The sequence below is a fragment of the Leiobunum rupestre genome, chromosome 6 (genome assembly GCF_980474605.1).
Source record: "Leiobunum rupestre chromosome 6, qqLeiRupe1.1.hap1, whole genome shotgun sequence".
Lineage (NCBI taxonomy): Eukaryota > Metazoa > Arthropoda > Arachnida > Opiliones > Sclerosomatidae > Leiobunum > Leiobunum rupestre.
In genome coordinates, this window is record NC_143389.1 from 5,084,104 (window position 1) to 5,098,155 (window position 14,052).

General features: G+C 41.4%; 19 non-coding genes across 19 annotated transcripts; all 19 read left to right on the forward strand.

Moving 5' to 3' along the window:
* The first annotated feature begins 234 nt into the window (after positions 1 to 234).
* Positions 235 to 305, forward strand: TRNAG-GCC (transfer RNA glycine (anticodon GCC)). The gene has a single exon. It is a non-coding gene; the product is annotated as a tRNA-Gly (tRNA).
* A 1,045-nt stretch (positions 306 to 1,350) lies between these two features.
* On the forward strand, positions 1,351 to 1,421 carry TRNAG-GCC (transfer RNA glycine (anticodon GCC)). Its single transcript has one exon. It is a non-coding gene; the product is annotated as a tRNA-Gly (tRNA).
* A 133-nt stretch (positions 1,422 to 1,554) lies between these two features.
* TRNAG-GCC (transfer RNA glycine (anticodon GCC)) lies at positions 1,555 to 1,625 on the forward strand. Its single transcript has one exon. It is a non-coding gene; the product is annotated as a tRNA-Gly (tRNA).
* Positions 1,626 to 1,943: 318 nt separating this feature from the next.
* Positions 1,944 to 2,014, forward strand: TRNAG-GCC (transfer RNA glycine (anticodon GCC)). The gene has a single exon. It is a non-coding gene; the product is annotated as a tRNA-Gly (tRNA).
* A 133-nt stretch (positions 2,015 to 2,147) lies between these two features.
* TRNAG-GCC (transfer RNA glycine (anticodon GCC)) lies at positions 2,148 to 2,218 on the forward strand. Its single transcript has one exon. It is a non-coding gene; the product is annotated as a tRNA-Gly (tRNA).
* A 679-nt stretch (positions 2,219 to 2,897) lies between these two features.
* TRNAG-GCC (transfer RNA glycine (anticodon GCC)) lies at positions 2,898 to 2,968 on the forward strand. Its single transcript has one exon. It is a non-coding gene; the product is annotated as a tRNA-Gly (tRNA).
* Positions 2,969 to 3,462: 494 nt separating this feature from the next.
* Positions 3,463 to 3,533, forward strand: TRNAG-GCC (transfer RNA glycine (anticodon GCC)). The gene has a single exon. It is a non-coding gene; the product is annotated as a tRNA-Gly (tRNA).
* Positions 3,534 to 4,579: 1,046 nt separating this feature from the next.
* TRNAG-GCC (transfer RNA glycine (anticodon GCC)) lies at positions 4,580 to 4,650 on the forward strand. Its single transcript has one exon. It is a non-coding gene; the product is annotated as a tRNA-Gly (tRNA).
* Positions 4,651 to 5,146: 496 nt separating this feature from the next.
* On the forward strand, positions 5,147 to 5,217 carry TRNAG-GCC (transfer RNA glycine (anticodon GCC)). Its single transcript has one exon. It is a non-coding gene; the product is annotated as a tRNA-Gly (tRNA).
* A 499-nt stretch (positions 5,218 to 5,716) lies between these two features.
* On the forward strand, positions 5,717 to 5,787 carry TRNAG-GCC (transfer RNA glycine (anticodon GCC)). Its single transcript has one exon. It is a non-coding gene; the product is annotated as a tRNA-Gly (tRNA).
* An 861-nt stretch (positions 5,788 to 6,648) lies between these two features.
* TRNAG-GCC (transfer RNA glycine (anticodon GCC)) lies at positions 6,649 to 6,719 on the forward strand. The gene has a single exon. It is a non-coding gene; the product is annotated as a tRNA-Gly (tRNA).
* A 495-nt stretch (positions 6,720 to 7,214) lies between these two features.
* On the forward strand, positions 7,215 to 7,285 carry TRNAG-GCC (transfer RNA glycine (anticodon GCC)). Its single transcript has one exon. It is a non-coding gene; the product is annotated as a tRNA-Gly (tRNA).
* A 2,917-nt stretch (positions 7,286 to 10,202) lies between these two features.
* On the forward strand, positions 10,203 to 10,273 carry TRNAG-GCC (transfer RNA glycine (anticodon GCC)). The gene has a single exon. It is a non-coding gene; the product is annotated as a tRNA-Gly (tRNA).
* A 681-nt stretch (positions 10,274 to 10,954) lies between these two features.
* TRNAG-GCC (transfer RNA glycine (anticodon GCC)) lies at positions 10,955 to 11,025 on the forward strand. Its single transcript has one exon. It is a non-coding gene; the product is annotated as a tRNA-Gly (tRNA).
* Positions 11,026 to 11,886: 861 nt separating this feature from the next.
* Positions 11,887 to 11,957, forward strand: TRNAG-GCC (transfer RNA glycine (anticodon GCC)). The gene has a single exon. It is a non-coding gene; the product is annotated as a tRNA-Gly (tRNA).
* Positions 11,958 to 12,638: 681 nt separating this feature from the next.
* On the forward strand, positions 12,639 to 12,709 carry TRNAG-GCC (transfer RNA glycine (anticodon GCC)). Its single transcript has one exon. It is a non-coding gene; the product is annotated as a tRNA-Gly (tRNA).
* Positions 12,710 to 12,842: 133 nt separating this feature from the next.
* On the forward strand, positions 12,843 to 12,913 carry TRNAG-GCC (transfer RNA glycine (anticodon GCC)). The gene has a single exon. It is a non-coding gene; the product is annotated as a tRNA-Gly (tRNA).
* Positions 12,914 to 13,231: 318 nt separating this feature from the next.
* On the forward strand, positions 13,232 to 13,302 carry TRNAG-GCC (transfer RNA glycine (anticodon GCC)). The gene has a single exon. It is a non-coding gene; the product is annotated as a tRNA-Gly (tRNA).
* Positions 13,303 to 13,434: 132 nt separating this feature from the next.
* On the forward strand, positions 13,435 to 13,505 carry TRNAG-GCC (transfer RNA glycine (anticodon GCC)). Its single transcript has one exon. It is a non-coding gene; the product is annotated as a tRNA-Gly (tRNA).
* Positions 13,506 to 14,052: the final 547 nt, after the last annotated feature.

A 14,052-nucleotide genomic window follows, 5' to 3' on the forward strand; every position in this document is an offset into this window, starting at 1 on the left:
CTCGTTTAAAAATCATTTTGGTCCTTTTACTAAATATATAACCGCGTAACAAGCGTTGGTGGTTCCGTGGTAGAATACTCGCCTGCCACGCGGGTGACGCATTGGATTCTTACACAAGAAGCTGCTATAACGAAACCGTTAAGATAAAAAGCCGCGTTTTTTTCTTCGCGGGTTATTACGAACTCGTTTAAAAATCATTTTTGTCCTTTTACTAAATATATAACCGCGTAACAAGCGTTGGTGGTTCAGTGGTAGAATACTCGCCTGCCACGCGGGTGACCCGGGTCCGATTCCCGGCCAACGCATTGGATTCTTTCACAAGAAGCTGCTATAACGAAATCGTTAAGATAAAAAGCCGCGTTTTTTTCTTCCCGGGTTATTACGAATTCGTTTAAAAATCATTTTTGTCCTTTTACTAAATATATAACCACGTAACAAGCGTTGGTGGTTCAGTGGTAGAATACTCGCCTGCCACGCGGGTGACGCATTGGATTCTTACACAAGAAGCTGCTATAACGAAACCGTTAAGATAAAAAGCCGCGTTTTTTTCTTCGCGGGTTATTACGAACTCGTTTAAAAATCATTTTTGTCCTTTTACTAAATATATAACCGCGTAACAAACGTTGGTGGTTCAATGGTAAAATACTCGCCTGCCACGCGGGTTACGCATTGGATTCTTTCACAAGAAGCTGCTATAAAGTAATCGTTAAGATAAAAAGCCGCGTTTTTTTTTCTTCCCGGGGTATTACGAACTTGTTTAAAAATCATTTTTTTCCTTTTACTAAATATATAACCGCGTATCAAGCGTTGGTGGTTCAGTGGTAAAATACTCGCCTGCCACGCGGGTGACGCATTGGATTCTTTCACAAGAAGCTGCTATAACGAAATCGTTAAGATAAAAAGCCGCGTTATTTTCTTCCCGGGTTATTACGAATTCGTTTAAAAATCATTTTTGTCCTTTTACTAAATATATAACCGCGTAACAAGCGTTGGTGGTTCAGTGGTAGAATACTCGCCTGCCACGCGGGTGACGCATTGGATTCTTACACAAGAAGCTGCTATAACGAAATCGTTAAGATACAAAGCCGCGTTTTTTCTTCCCGGGTTATTACGAACTCGTTTAAAAATCATTTTTGTCCTTTTACTAAATATATGACCGCGTAACAAGCGTTGGTGGTTCAGTGGTAGAATACTCGCCGGCCACGCGGGTGATGCATTGGATTCTTACACAAGAAGCTGCTATAACGAAACCGTTAAGATAAAAAGCCGCGTTTTTTTTCTTCGCGGGTTATTACGAACTCGTTTAAAAATCATTTTTGTCCTTTTACTAAATATATAACCGTGTAACAAGCGTTGGTGGTTCAGTGGTAGAATACTCGCCTGCCACGCGGGTGACCCGGGTCCGATTCCCGGCCAACGCATTGGATTCTTTCACAAGAAGCTGCTATAACGAAATCGTTAAGAAAAAAGCCGCGTTTTTTTTCTTCCCGGGGTATTACGAACTCGTTTAAAAATCATTTTTGTCCTTTTACTAAATATATGACCGCGTAACAAGCGTTGGTGGTTCAGTGGTAGAATACTCGCCTGCCACGCGGGTGACCCGGGTCCGATTCCCGGCCAACGCATTGGATTCTTTCACAAGAAGCTGCTATAACGAAATCGTTAAGATAAAAAGCCGCGTTTTTTTTCTTCCCGGGGTATTACGAACTCGTTTAAAAATCATTTTTGTCCTTTTACTAAATATATGACCGCGTAACAAGCGTTGGTGGTTCAGTGGTAGAATACTCGCCTGCCACGCGGGTGACGCATTGGATTCTTACACAAGAAGCTGCTATAACGAAATCGTTATGATAAAACTCCGCGTTTTTTTTTCTTCCCAGGGTATTACGTACTCGTTTAAAAATCATTTTTGTTCTTTTACTAAATATATGACCGCGTAACAAGCGTTGGTGGTTCAGTGGTAGAATACTCGCCTGCCACGCGGGTGACCCGGGTCCGATTCCCGGCCAACGCATTGGATTCTTTCACAAGAAGCTGCTATAACGAAATCGTTAAGATAAAAAGCCGCGTTTTTTTCTTCCCGGGTTATTACGAATTCGTTTAAAAATCATTTTTGTCCTTTTACTAAATATATAACCACGTAACAAGCGTTGGTGGTTCAGTGGTAGAATACTCGCCTGCCACGCGGGTGACCCGGGTCCAATTCCCGGCCAACGCATTGGATTCTTTCACAAGAAGCTGCTATAACGAAATCGTTAAGATAAAAAGCCGCGTTTTTTTCTTCCCGGGTTATTACGAATTCGTTTAAAAATCATTTTTGTCCTTTTACTAAATATATAACCACGTAACAAGCGTTGGTGGTTCAGTGGTAGAATACTCGCCTGCCACGCGGGTGACGCATTGGATTCTTACACAAGAAGCTGCTATAACGAAACCGTTAAGATAAAAAGCCGCGTTTTTTTCTTCGCGGGTTATTACGAACTCGTTTAAAAATCATTTTTGTCCTTTTACTAAATATATAACCGCGTAACAAGCGTTGGTGGTTCAGTGGTAGAATACTCGCCTGCCACGCGGGTTACGCATTGGATTCTTCCACAAGAAGCTGCTATAAAGAAATCGTTAAGATAAAAAGCCGCGTTTTTTTTTCTTCCCGGGGTATTACGAACTTGTTTAAAAATCATTTTTGTCCTTTTACTAAATATATAACCGCGTAACAAGCGTTGGTGGTTCCGTGGTAGAATACCCGCCTGCCACGCGGGTGACGCATTGGATTCTTTCACAAGAAGCTGCGATAAAGAAATCGTTAAGATAAAAAGCCGCGTTTTTTTTCCCAGGGTATTACGAACTCGATTAAAAATTATTTTTGTCCTTTTACTAAATATATGACCGCGTAACAAGCGTTGGTGGTTCAGTGGTAGAATACTCGCCTGCCACGCGGGTGACCCGGGTCCGATTCCCGGCCAACGCATTGGATTCTTTCACAAGAAGCTGCGATAAAGAAATCGTTTAGATAAAAAGCCGCGTTTTTTTCTTCGCGGGTTATTACGAACTCGTTTAAAAATTATTTTTGTCCTTTTACTAAATATATAACCGCGTAACAAGCGTTGGTGGTTCAGTGGTAGAATACTCGCCTGCCACGCGGGTTACGCATTGGATTCTTTCACAAGAAGCTGCTATAACGAAATCGTTAAGATACAAAGCCGCGTTTTTTTCTTCTTGGGTTATTACGAACTCGTTTAAAAATCATTTTTGTCCTTTTACTAAATATATAACCGCGTAACAAGCGTTGGTGGTTCAGTGGTAGAATACTCGCCTGCCACGCGGGTGACGCATTGGATTCTTACACAAGAAGCTGCTATAACGAAACCGTTAAGAAAAAAAGCCGCGTTTTTTTTCCCAGGGTATTTCGAACTCGTTTAAAAATTATTTTTTCCTTTTACTAAATATATGACCGCGTAACAAGCGTTGGTGGTTCAGTGGTAGAATACTCGCCTGCCACGCGGGTGACCCGGGTCCGATTCCCGGCCAACGCATTGGATTCTTTCACAAGAAGCTGCTATAACGAAATCGTTAAGATAAAAAGCCGCGTTTTTTTTCTTCCCGGGGTATTACGAACTCGTTTAAAAATCATTTTTGTCCTTTTACTAAATATATAACCGCGTATCAAGCGTTGGTGGTTCAGTGGTAAAATACTCGCGTGCCACGCGGGTGACGCATTGGATTCTTACACAAGAAGCTGCTATAACGAAATCGTTAAGATACAAAGCCGCGTTTTTTTCTTCCCGGGTTATTACGAACTCGTTTAAAAATCATTTTTGTCCTTTTACTAAATATATAACCGCGTAACAAGCGTTGGTGGTTCAGTGGTAGAATACTCGCCTGCCACGCGGGTGACGCATTGGATTCTTACACAAGAAGCTGCTATAACGAAATCGTTAAGATACAAAGCCGCGTTTTTTTCTTCCCGGGTTATTACGAACTCGTTTAAAAATCATTTTTGTCCTTTTACTAAATATATAACCGCGTAACAAGCGTTGGTGGTTCAGTGGTAGAATACTCCCCTGCCACGCGGGTGACGCATTGGATTCTTATACAAGAAGCTGCTATAACGAAACCGTTAAGATGAAAAGCCGCGTTTTTTTCTTCGCGGGTTATTACGTACTCGTTTAAAAATCATTTTTGTCCTTTTACTAAATATATAACCGCGTAACAAGCGTTGGTGGTTCAGTGGTAGAATACTCCCCTGCCACGCGGGTGATGCATTGGATTCTTATACAAGAAGCTGCTATAACGAAACCGTTAAGATAAAAAGCCGCGTTTTTTTTTTCTTCCCGGGGTATTACGAACTTGTTTAAAAATCATTTTTGTCCTTTTACTAAATATATAACCGCGTAACAAGCGTTGGTGGTTCCGTGGTAGAATACCCGCCTGCCACGCGGGTGACGCATTGGATTCTTTCACAAGAAGCTGCGATAAAGAAATCGTTAAGGTAAAAAGCCGCGTTTTTTTTTCCCAGGGTATTACGAACTCGTTTAAAAATTATTTTTGTCCTTTTACTAAATATATGACCGCGTAACAAGCGTTGGTGGTTCAGTGGTAGAATACTCGCCTGCCACGCGGGTGACCCGGGTCCGATTCCCGGCCAACGCATTTGATTCTTTCACAAGAAGCTGCTATAACGAAATCGTTAAGATGAAAAGCCGCGTTTTTTTCTTCGCGGGTTATTACGTACTCGTTTAAAAATCATTTTTGTCCTTTTACTAAATATATAACCGCGTAACAAGCGTTGGTGGTTCAGTGGTAGAATACTCGCCTGCCACGCGGGTTACGCATGGGATTCTTTCACAAGAAGCTGCTATAAAGAAATCGTTAAGATAAAAAGCCGCGTTTTTTTTTCTTCCCGGGGTATTACGAACTTGTTTAAAAATCATTTTTGTCCTTTTACTAAATATATAACCGCGTAACAAGCGTTGGTGGTTCCGTGGTAGAATACTCGCCTGCCACGCGGTTGACGCATTGGATTCTTTCACAAGAAGCTGCGATAAAGAAATCGTTAAGATAAAAAGCCGCGTTTTTTTCCCAGGGTATTACGAACTCGTTTAAAAATTATTTTTGTCCTTTTACTAAATATATGACCGCGTAACAAGCGTTGGTTGTTCAGTGGTAGAATACTCGCCTGCCACGCGGGTGACCCGGGTCCGATTCCCGGCCAACGCATTGGATTCTTTCACAAGAAGCTCCTATAACGAAATCGTTAAGATAAAAAGCCGCGTTTTTTTCTTCCCGGGGTATTACGAATTCGTTTAAAAATCATTTTTGTCCTTTTACTAAATATATAACCGCGTAACAAGCGTTGGTGGTTCAGTGGTAGAATACTCGCCTGCCACGCGGGTGACGCATTGGATTCTTACACAAGAAGCTGCTATAACGAAACCGTTAAGATAAAAAGTCGCGTTTTTTTCTTCGCGGGTTATTACGAACTCGTTTAAAAATCATTTTTGTCCTTTTAATAAATATATAACCGCGTAACAAGCGTTGGTGGTTCAGTGGTAGAATACTCGCCTGCCACGCGGGTTACGCATTGGATTCTTTCACAAGAAGCTGCTATAAAGAAATCGTTATGATAAAAAGCCGCGTTTTTTTTTCTTCCCGGGGTATTACGAACTTGTTTAAAAATCATTTTTGTCCTTTTACTAAATATATAACCGCGTAACAAGCGTTGGTGGTTCAGTGGTAGAATACTCGCCTGCCACGCGGGTGACCCGGGTTCGATTTCTGGCCAACGCATTGGATTTTTTCACAAGAAGCTGCTATAACGAAATCGTCAAGATAAAAAACCGCGTTTTTTTTTCTTCCCGGGGTATTACGAACTCGTTAAAAAATCATTTTTGTCCTTTTACTAAATATATAACCGCGTAACAAGCGTTGGTGGTTCAGTGGTAGAATACTCGCCTGCCACGCGGGTGACGCATTGGATTCTTACACAAGAAGCTGCTATAACGAAATCGTTATGATAAAACTCCGCCTTTTTTTTTCTTCCCAGGGTATTACGTACTCGTTTAAAAATCATTTTTGTCCTTTTATTAAATTTATAACCGCGTAACAAGCGTTGGTGGTTCAGTGGTAGAATACTCGCCTGCCACGCGTGTGACGCATTGGATTCTTACACAAGAAGCTGCTATAACGAAATCGTTAAGATAAAACTCCGCGTTTTTTTCCTCCCGGGGTATTACGAACTCGTTTAAAAATCATTTTTGTCCTTTTACTAAATATATAACCGCGTAACAAGCGTTGGTGGTTCAGTGGTAAAATACTCGCCTGCCACGCAGGTGACGCATTGGATTCTTACACAAGAAGCTGCTATAACGAAATCGTAAAGATAAAACTCCGCGTTTTTTTCTTCCCGGGGTATTACGAAGTCGTTTAAAAATAATTTTTGTCCTTTTACTAAATATATAACTGCGTAACAAGCGTTGGTGGTTCAGTGGTAGAGTACTCGCCTGCCACGCGGGTGACGCATTGGATTCTTTCACAAGAAGCTGCGATAAAGAAATCGTTAACATAAAAAGCCGCGTTTTTTCCCAGGGTATAACGAACTCGTTTAAAAATTATTTTTGTCCTTTTACTAAATATATGACCGCGTAACAAGCGTTGGTGGTTCAGTGGTAGAATACTCGCCTGCCACGCGGGTGACCCGGGTCCGATTCCCGGCCAACGCATTGGATTCTTTCACAAGAAGCTGCTATAACGAAATCGTTAAGATAAAAAGCCGCGTTTTTTTTCTTACCGGGGTATTACGAATTCGTTTAAAAATCATTTTTGTCCTTTTACTAAATATATAACCGCGTATCAAGCGTTGGTGGTTCAGTGGTAAAATACTCGCCTGCCACGCGGGTGACGCATTGGATTCTTTCACAAGAAGCTGCTATAACGAAATCGTTAAGATACAAAGCTGCGTTTTTTTCTTCCCCGGTTATTACGAATTCGTTTAAAAATCATTTTTGTCCTTTTACTAAATATATAACCGCGTAACAAGCGTTGGTGGTTCAGTGGTAGAATACTCGCCTGCCACGCGGGTGACGCATTGGATTCTTACACAAGAAGCTGCTATAACGAAACCGTTAAGAAAAAAAGCCGCGTTTTTTTCCCCAGGGTATTTCGAACTCGTTTAAAAATTATTTTTTCCCTTTACTAAATATATGACCGCGTAACAAGCGTTGGTGGTTCAGTGGTAGAATACTCGCCTGCCACGCGGGTGACCCGGGTCCGATTCCCGGCCAACGCATTTGATTCTTTCACAAGAAGCTGCTATAACGAAATCGTTAAGATAAAAAGCCGCGTTTTTTTTCTTCCCGGGGTATTGCGAACTCGTTTAAAAATCATTTTTGTCCTTTTACTAAATATATAACCGCGTATCAAGCGTTGGTGGTTCAGTGGTAAAATACTCGCCTGCCACGCGGGTGACGCATTGGATTCTTTCACAAGAAGCTGCTATAACGAAATCGTTAAGATAAAAAGCCGCGTTTTTTTTTTCCCGGGTTATTACGAATTCGTTTAAAAATCATTTTTGTCCTTTTACTAAATATATAACCGCGTAACAAGCGTTGGTGGTTCAGTGGTAGAATACTCGCCTGCCACGCGGGTGACGCATTGGATTCTTACACAAGAAGCTGCTATAACGAAATCGTTAAGATACAAAGCCGCGTTTTTTTCTTCCCGGGTTATTACGAACTCGTTTAAAAATCATTTTTGTCCTTTTACTAAATATATAACCGCGTAACAAGCGTTGGTGGTTCAGTGGTAGAATACTCCCCTGCCACGCGGGTGACGCATTGGATTCTTATACAAGAAGCTGCTATAACGAAACCGTTAAGATGAAAAGCCGCGTTTTTTTCTTCGCGGGTTATTACGTACTCGTTTAAAAATCATTTTTGTCCTTTTACTAAATATATAACCGCGTAACAAGCGTTGGTGGTTCAGTGGTAGAATACTCGCCTGCCACGCGGGTTACGCATGGGATTCTTTCACAAGAAGCTGCTATAAAGAAATCGTTAAGATAAAAAGCCGCGTTTTTTTTTTCTTCCCGGGGTATTACGAACTTGTTTAAAAATCATTTTTGTCCTTTTACTAAATATATAACCGCGTAACAAGCGTTGGTGGTTCAGTGGTAGAATACTCGCCTGCCACGCGGGTGGCGCATTGGATTCTTACACAAGAAGCTGCTATAACGAAATCGTTAAGATACAAAGCCGCGTTTTGTTTTTCCCGGGTTATTACGAACTCGTTTAAAAATAATTTTTGTCCTTTTACTAAATATATAACCGCGTAACAAGCGTTGGTGGTTCAGTGGTAGAATACTCGCCTGCCACGCGGGTGACGCATTGGATTCTTACACAAGAAGCTGCTATTACGAAATCGTTAAGATAAAAAGCCGCGTTTTTTTCTTCCCGGGGTATTACGAACTCGTTTAAAAATCATTTTTGTCCTTTTACTAAATATATAACCGCGAAAAAAGCGTTGGTGGTTCAGTGGTAGAATACTCGCCTGCCACGCGGGTGACGCATTGGATTCTTTCACAAGAAGCTGCGATAAAGAAATCGTTAAGATAAAAAGCCGCGTTTTTTTTTCTTCCCGGGGTATTACGAACTCGTTTAAAAATTATTTTTGTCCTTTTACTAAATATATAACCGTGTAACAAGCGTTGGTGGTTCAGTGGTAGAATACTCGCCTGCCACGCGGGTGACCCTGGTCCGATTCCCGGCCAACGCATTGGATTCTTTCACAAGAAGCTGCTATAACGAAATCGTCAAGATAAAAAACCGCATTTTTTTTCTTCCCGGGGTATTACGAACTCGTTAAAAAATCATTTTTGTCCTTTTACTAAATATATAACCGCGAAACAAGCGTTGGTGGTTCAGTGGTAGAATACTCGCCTGCCACGTGGGTGACGCATTGGATTCTTTCACAAGAAGCTGCTATAACGAAATCGTTAAGATAAAAAGACGCGTTTTTTTCTTCCCGGGTTATTACGAATTCGTTTAAAAATCATTTTTGTCCTTTTACTAAATATATAACCGCGTAACAAGCGTTGGTGGTTAAGTGGTAGAATACTCGCCTGCCACGCGGGTGACGCATTGGATTCTTACACAAGAAGCTGCTATAAAGAAATCGTTAAGATACAAAGCCGCGTTTTGTTCTTCCCGGGTTATTACGAACTCGTTTAAAAATCATTTTTGTCCTTTTACTAAATATATAACCGTGTAACAAGCGTTGGTGGTTCAGTGGTAGAATACTCGCCTGCCACGCGGGTGACCCTGGTCCGATTCCCGGCCAACGCATTGGATTCTTTCACAAGAAGCTGCTATAACGAAATCGTCAAGATAAAAAACCGCATTTTTTTTCTTCCCGGGGTATTACGAACTCGTTAAAAAATCATTTTTGTCCTTTTACTAAATATATAACCGCGAAACAAGCGTTGGTGGTTCAGTGGTAAAATACTCGCCTGCCACGTGGGTGACGCATTGGATTCTTTCACAAGAAGCTGCTATAACGAAATCGTTAAGATAAAAAGACGCGTTTTTTTCTTCCCGGGTTATTACGAATTCGTTTAAAAATCATTTTTGTCCTTTTACTAAATATATAACCGCGTAACAAGCGTTGGTGGTTAAGTGGTAGAATACTCGCCTGCCACGCGGGTGACGCATTGGATTCTTACACAAGAAGCTGCTATAAAGAAATCGTTAAGATACAAAGCCGCGTTTTGTTCTTCCCGGGTTATTACGAACTCGTTTAAAAATCATTTTTGTCCTTTTACTAAATATATAACCGCGTAACAAGCGTTGGTAATTCAGTGGTAGAATACTCGCCTGCCACGCGGGTGACGCATTGGATTCTTACACAAGAAGCTGCTATTACGAAATCGTTAAGATAAAAAGCTGCGTTTTTTTCTTCCCGGGGTATTACGAACTCGTTAAAAAATCATTTTTGTCCTTTTACTAAATATATAACCGCGAAAAAAGCGTTGGTGGTTCACTGGTAGAATACTCGCCTGCCACGCGGGTGACGCATTGGATTCTTTCACAAGAAGCTGCGATAAAGAAATCGTTAAGATAAAAAGCCGCGTTTTTTTTTCTTCCCGGGGTATAACGAACTCGTTTAAAAATTATTTTTGTCCTTTTACTAAATATATAACCGTGTAACAAGCGTTGGTGGTTCAGTGGTAGAATACTCGCCTGCCACGCGGGTGACCCGGGTCCGATTCCCGGCCAACGCATTGGATTCTTTCACAAGAAGCTGCTATAACGAAATCGTTAAGATAAAAAGCCGCGTTTTTTTCTTCCCGGGGTATAACGAACTCGTTTAAAAATCATTTTTGTCCTTTTACTAAATATATAACCGCGTATCAAGCGTTGGTGGTTCAGTGGTAAAATACTCGCCTGCCACGCGGGTGACGCATTGGATTCTTTCACAAGAAGCTGCTATAACGAAATCGTTAAGATAAAAAGCCGCGTTATTTTCTTCCCGGGTTATTACGAATTCGTTTAAAAATCATTTTTGTCCTTTTACTAAATATATAACCGCGTAACAAGCGTTGGTGGTTCAGTGGTAGAATACTCGCCTGCCACGCGGGTGACGCATTGGATTCTTACACAAGAAGCTGCTATTACGAAATCGTTAAGATAAAAAGCTGCGTTTTTTTCTTCCCGGGGTATTACGAACTCGTTTAAAAATCATTTTTGTCCTTTTACTAAATATATAACCGCGAAAAAAGCGTTGGTGGTTCACTGGTAGAATACTCGCCTGCCACGCGGGTGACGCATTGGATTCTTTCACAAGAAGCTGCGATAAAGAAATCGTTAAGATAAAAAGCCGCGTTTTTTTTTCTTCCCGGGGTATAACGAACTTGTTTAAAAATTATTTTTGTCCTTTTACTAAATATATAACCGTGTAACAAGCGTTGGTGGTTCAGTGGTAGAATACTCGCCTGCCACGCGGGTGACCCGGGTCCGATTCCCGGCCAACGCATTGGATTCTTTCACAAGAAGCTGCTATAACGAAATCGTTAAGATAAAAAGCCGCGTTTTTTTCTTCCCGGGGTATAACGAACTCGTTTAAAAATCATTTTTGTCCTTTTACTATATATATAACCGCGTATCAAGCGTTGGTGGTTCAGTGGTAAATAACTCGCCAGCCACGCGGGTGACGCATTGGATTCTTACACAAGAAGCTGCTATAACGAAATCGTTAAGATACAAAGCCGCGTTTTTTTCTTACCGGGTTATTACGAACTCGTTTAAAAATCATTTTGGTCCTTTTACTAAATATATAACCGCGTAACAAGCGTTGGTGGTTCCGTGGTAGAATACTCGCCTGCCACGCGGGTGACGCATTGGATTCTTACACAAGAAGCTGCTATAACGAAACCGTTAAGATAAAAAGCCGCGTTTTTTTCTTCGCGGGTTATTACGAACTCGTTTAAAAATCATTTTTGTCCTTTTACTAAATATATAACCGCGTAACAAACGTTGGTGGTTCAATGGTAAAATACTCGCCTGCCACGCGGGTTACGCATTGGATTCTTTCACAAGAAGCTGCTATAAAGTAATCGTTAAGATAAAAAGCCGCGTTTTTTTTTCTTCCCGGGGTATTACGAACTTGTTTAAAAATCATTTTTTTCCTTTTACTAAATATATAACCGCGTAACAAGCGTTGGTGGTTCCGTGGTAGAATACTCGCCTGCCACGCGGGTGACGCATTGGATTCTTTCACAAGAAGCTGCGATAAAGAAATCGTTAAGATAAAAAGCCGCGTTTTTTTCCCCAGGGTATTACGAACTCGTTTAAAAATTATTTTTGTCCTTTTACTAAATATATTACCGCGTAACAAGCGTTGGTGGTTCAGTGGTAGAATACTCGCCTGCCACGCGGGTGACCCGGGTCCGATTCCCGGCCAACGCATTGGATTCTTTCACAAGAAGCTGCTATAACGAAATCGTTAAGATAAAAAGCCGCGTTTTTTTTTCTTCCCGGGGTATTTCGAATTCGTTTAAAAATCATTTTTGTCCTTATACTAAATATATAACCGCGTATCAAGCGTTGGTGGTTCAGTGGTAAAATACTCGCCTGCCACGCGGGTGACGCATTGGATTCTTTCACAAGAAGCTGCTATAACGAAATCGTTAAGATAAAAAGCCGCGTTATTTTCTTCCCGGGTTATTACGAATTCGTTTAAAAATCATTTTTGTCCTTTTACTAAATATATAACCGCGTAACAAGCGTTGGTGGTTCAGTGGTAGAATACTCGCCTGCCACGCGGGTGACGCATTGGATTCTTACACAAGAAGCTGCTATAACGAAATCGTTAAGATACAAAGCCGCGTTTTTTCTTCCCGGGTTATTACGAACTCGTTTAAAAATCATTTTTGTCCTTTTACTAAATATATGACCGCGTAACAAGCGTTGGTGGTTCAGTGGTAGAATACTCGCCGGCCACGCGGGTGATGCATTGGATTCTTACACAAGAAGCTGCTATAACGAAACCGTTAAGATAAAAAGCCGCGTTTTTTTTCTTCGCGGGTTATTACGAACTCGTTTAAAAATCATTTTTGTCCTTTTACTAAATATATAACCGTGTAACAAGCGTTGGTGGTTCAGTGGTAGAATACTCGCCTGCCACGCGGGTGACCCGGGTCCGATTCCCGGCCAACGCATTGGATTCTTTCACAAGAAGCTGCTATAACGAAATCGTTAAGAAAAAAGCCGCGTTTTTTTTCTTCCCGGGGTATTACGAACTCGTTTAAAAATCATTTTTGTCCTTTTACTAAATATATGACCGCGTAACAAGCGTTGGTGGTTCAGTGGTAGAATACTCGCCTGCCACGCGGGTGACCCGGGTCCGATTCCCGGCCAACGCATTGGATTCTTTCACAAGAAGCTGCTATAACGAAATCGTTAAGATAAAAAGCCGCGTTTTTTTTCTTCCCGGGGTATTACGAACTCGTTTAAAAATCATTTTTGTCCTTTTACTAAATATATGACCGCGTAACAAGCGTTGGTGGTTCAGTGGTAGAATACTCGCCTGCCACGCGGGTGACGCATTGGATTCTTACACAAGAAGCTGCTATAACGAAATCGTTATGATAAAACTCCGCGTTTTTTTTTCTTCCCAGGGTATTACGTACTCGTTTAAAAATCATTTTTGTCCTTTTACTAAATTTATGACCGCGTAACAAGCGTTGGTGGTTCAGTGGTAGAATACTCGCCTGCCACGCGGGTGACCCGGGTCCGATTCCCGGCCAACGCATTGGATTCTTTCACAAGAAGCTGCTATAACGAAATCGTTAAGATAAAAAGCCGCGTTTTTTCTTCCCGGGTTATTACGAATTCGTTTAAAAATCATTTTTGTCCTTTTACTAAATATATAACCACGTAACAAGCGTTGGTGGTTCAGTGGTAGAATACTCGCCTGCCACGCGGGTGACCCGGGTCCGATTCCCGGCCAACGCATTGGATTCTTTCACAAGAAGCTGCTATAACGAAATCGTTAAGATAAAAAGCCGCGTTTTTTTCTTCCCGGGTTATTACGAATTCGTTTAAAAATCATTTTTGTCCTTTTACTAAATATATAACCACGTAACAAGCGTTGGTGGTTCAGTGGTAGAATACTCGCCTGCCACGCGGGTGACGCATTGGATTCTTACACAAGAAGCTGCTATAACGAAACCGTTAAGATAAAAAGCCGCGTTTTTTTCTTCGCGGGTTATTACGAACTCGTTTAAAAATCATTTTTGTCCTTTTACTAAATATATAACCGCGTAACAAGCGTTGGTGGTTCAGTGGTAGAATACTCGCCTGCCACGCGGGTTACGCATTGGATTCTTTCACAAGAAGCTGCTATAAAGAAATCGTTAAGATAAAAAGCCGCGTTTTTTTTTCTTCCCGGGGTATTACGAACTTGTTTAAAAATCATTTTTGTCCTTTTACTAAATATATAACCGCGTAACAAGCGTTGGTGGTTCCGTGGTAGAATACCCGCCTGCCACGCGGGTGACGC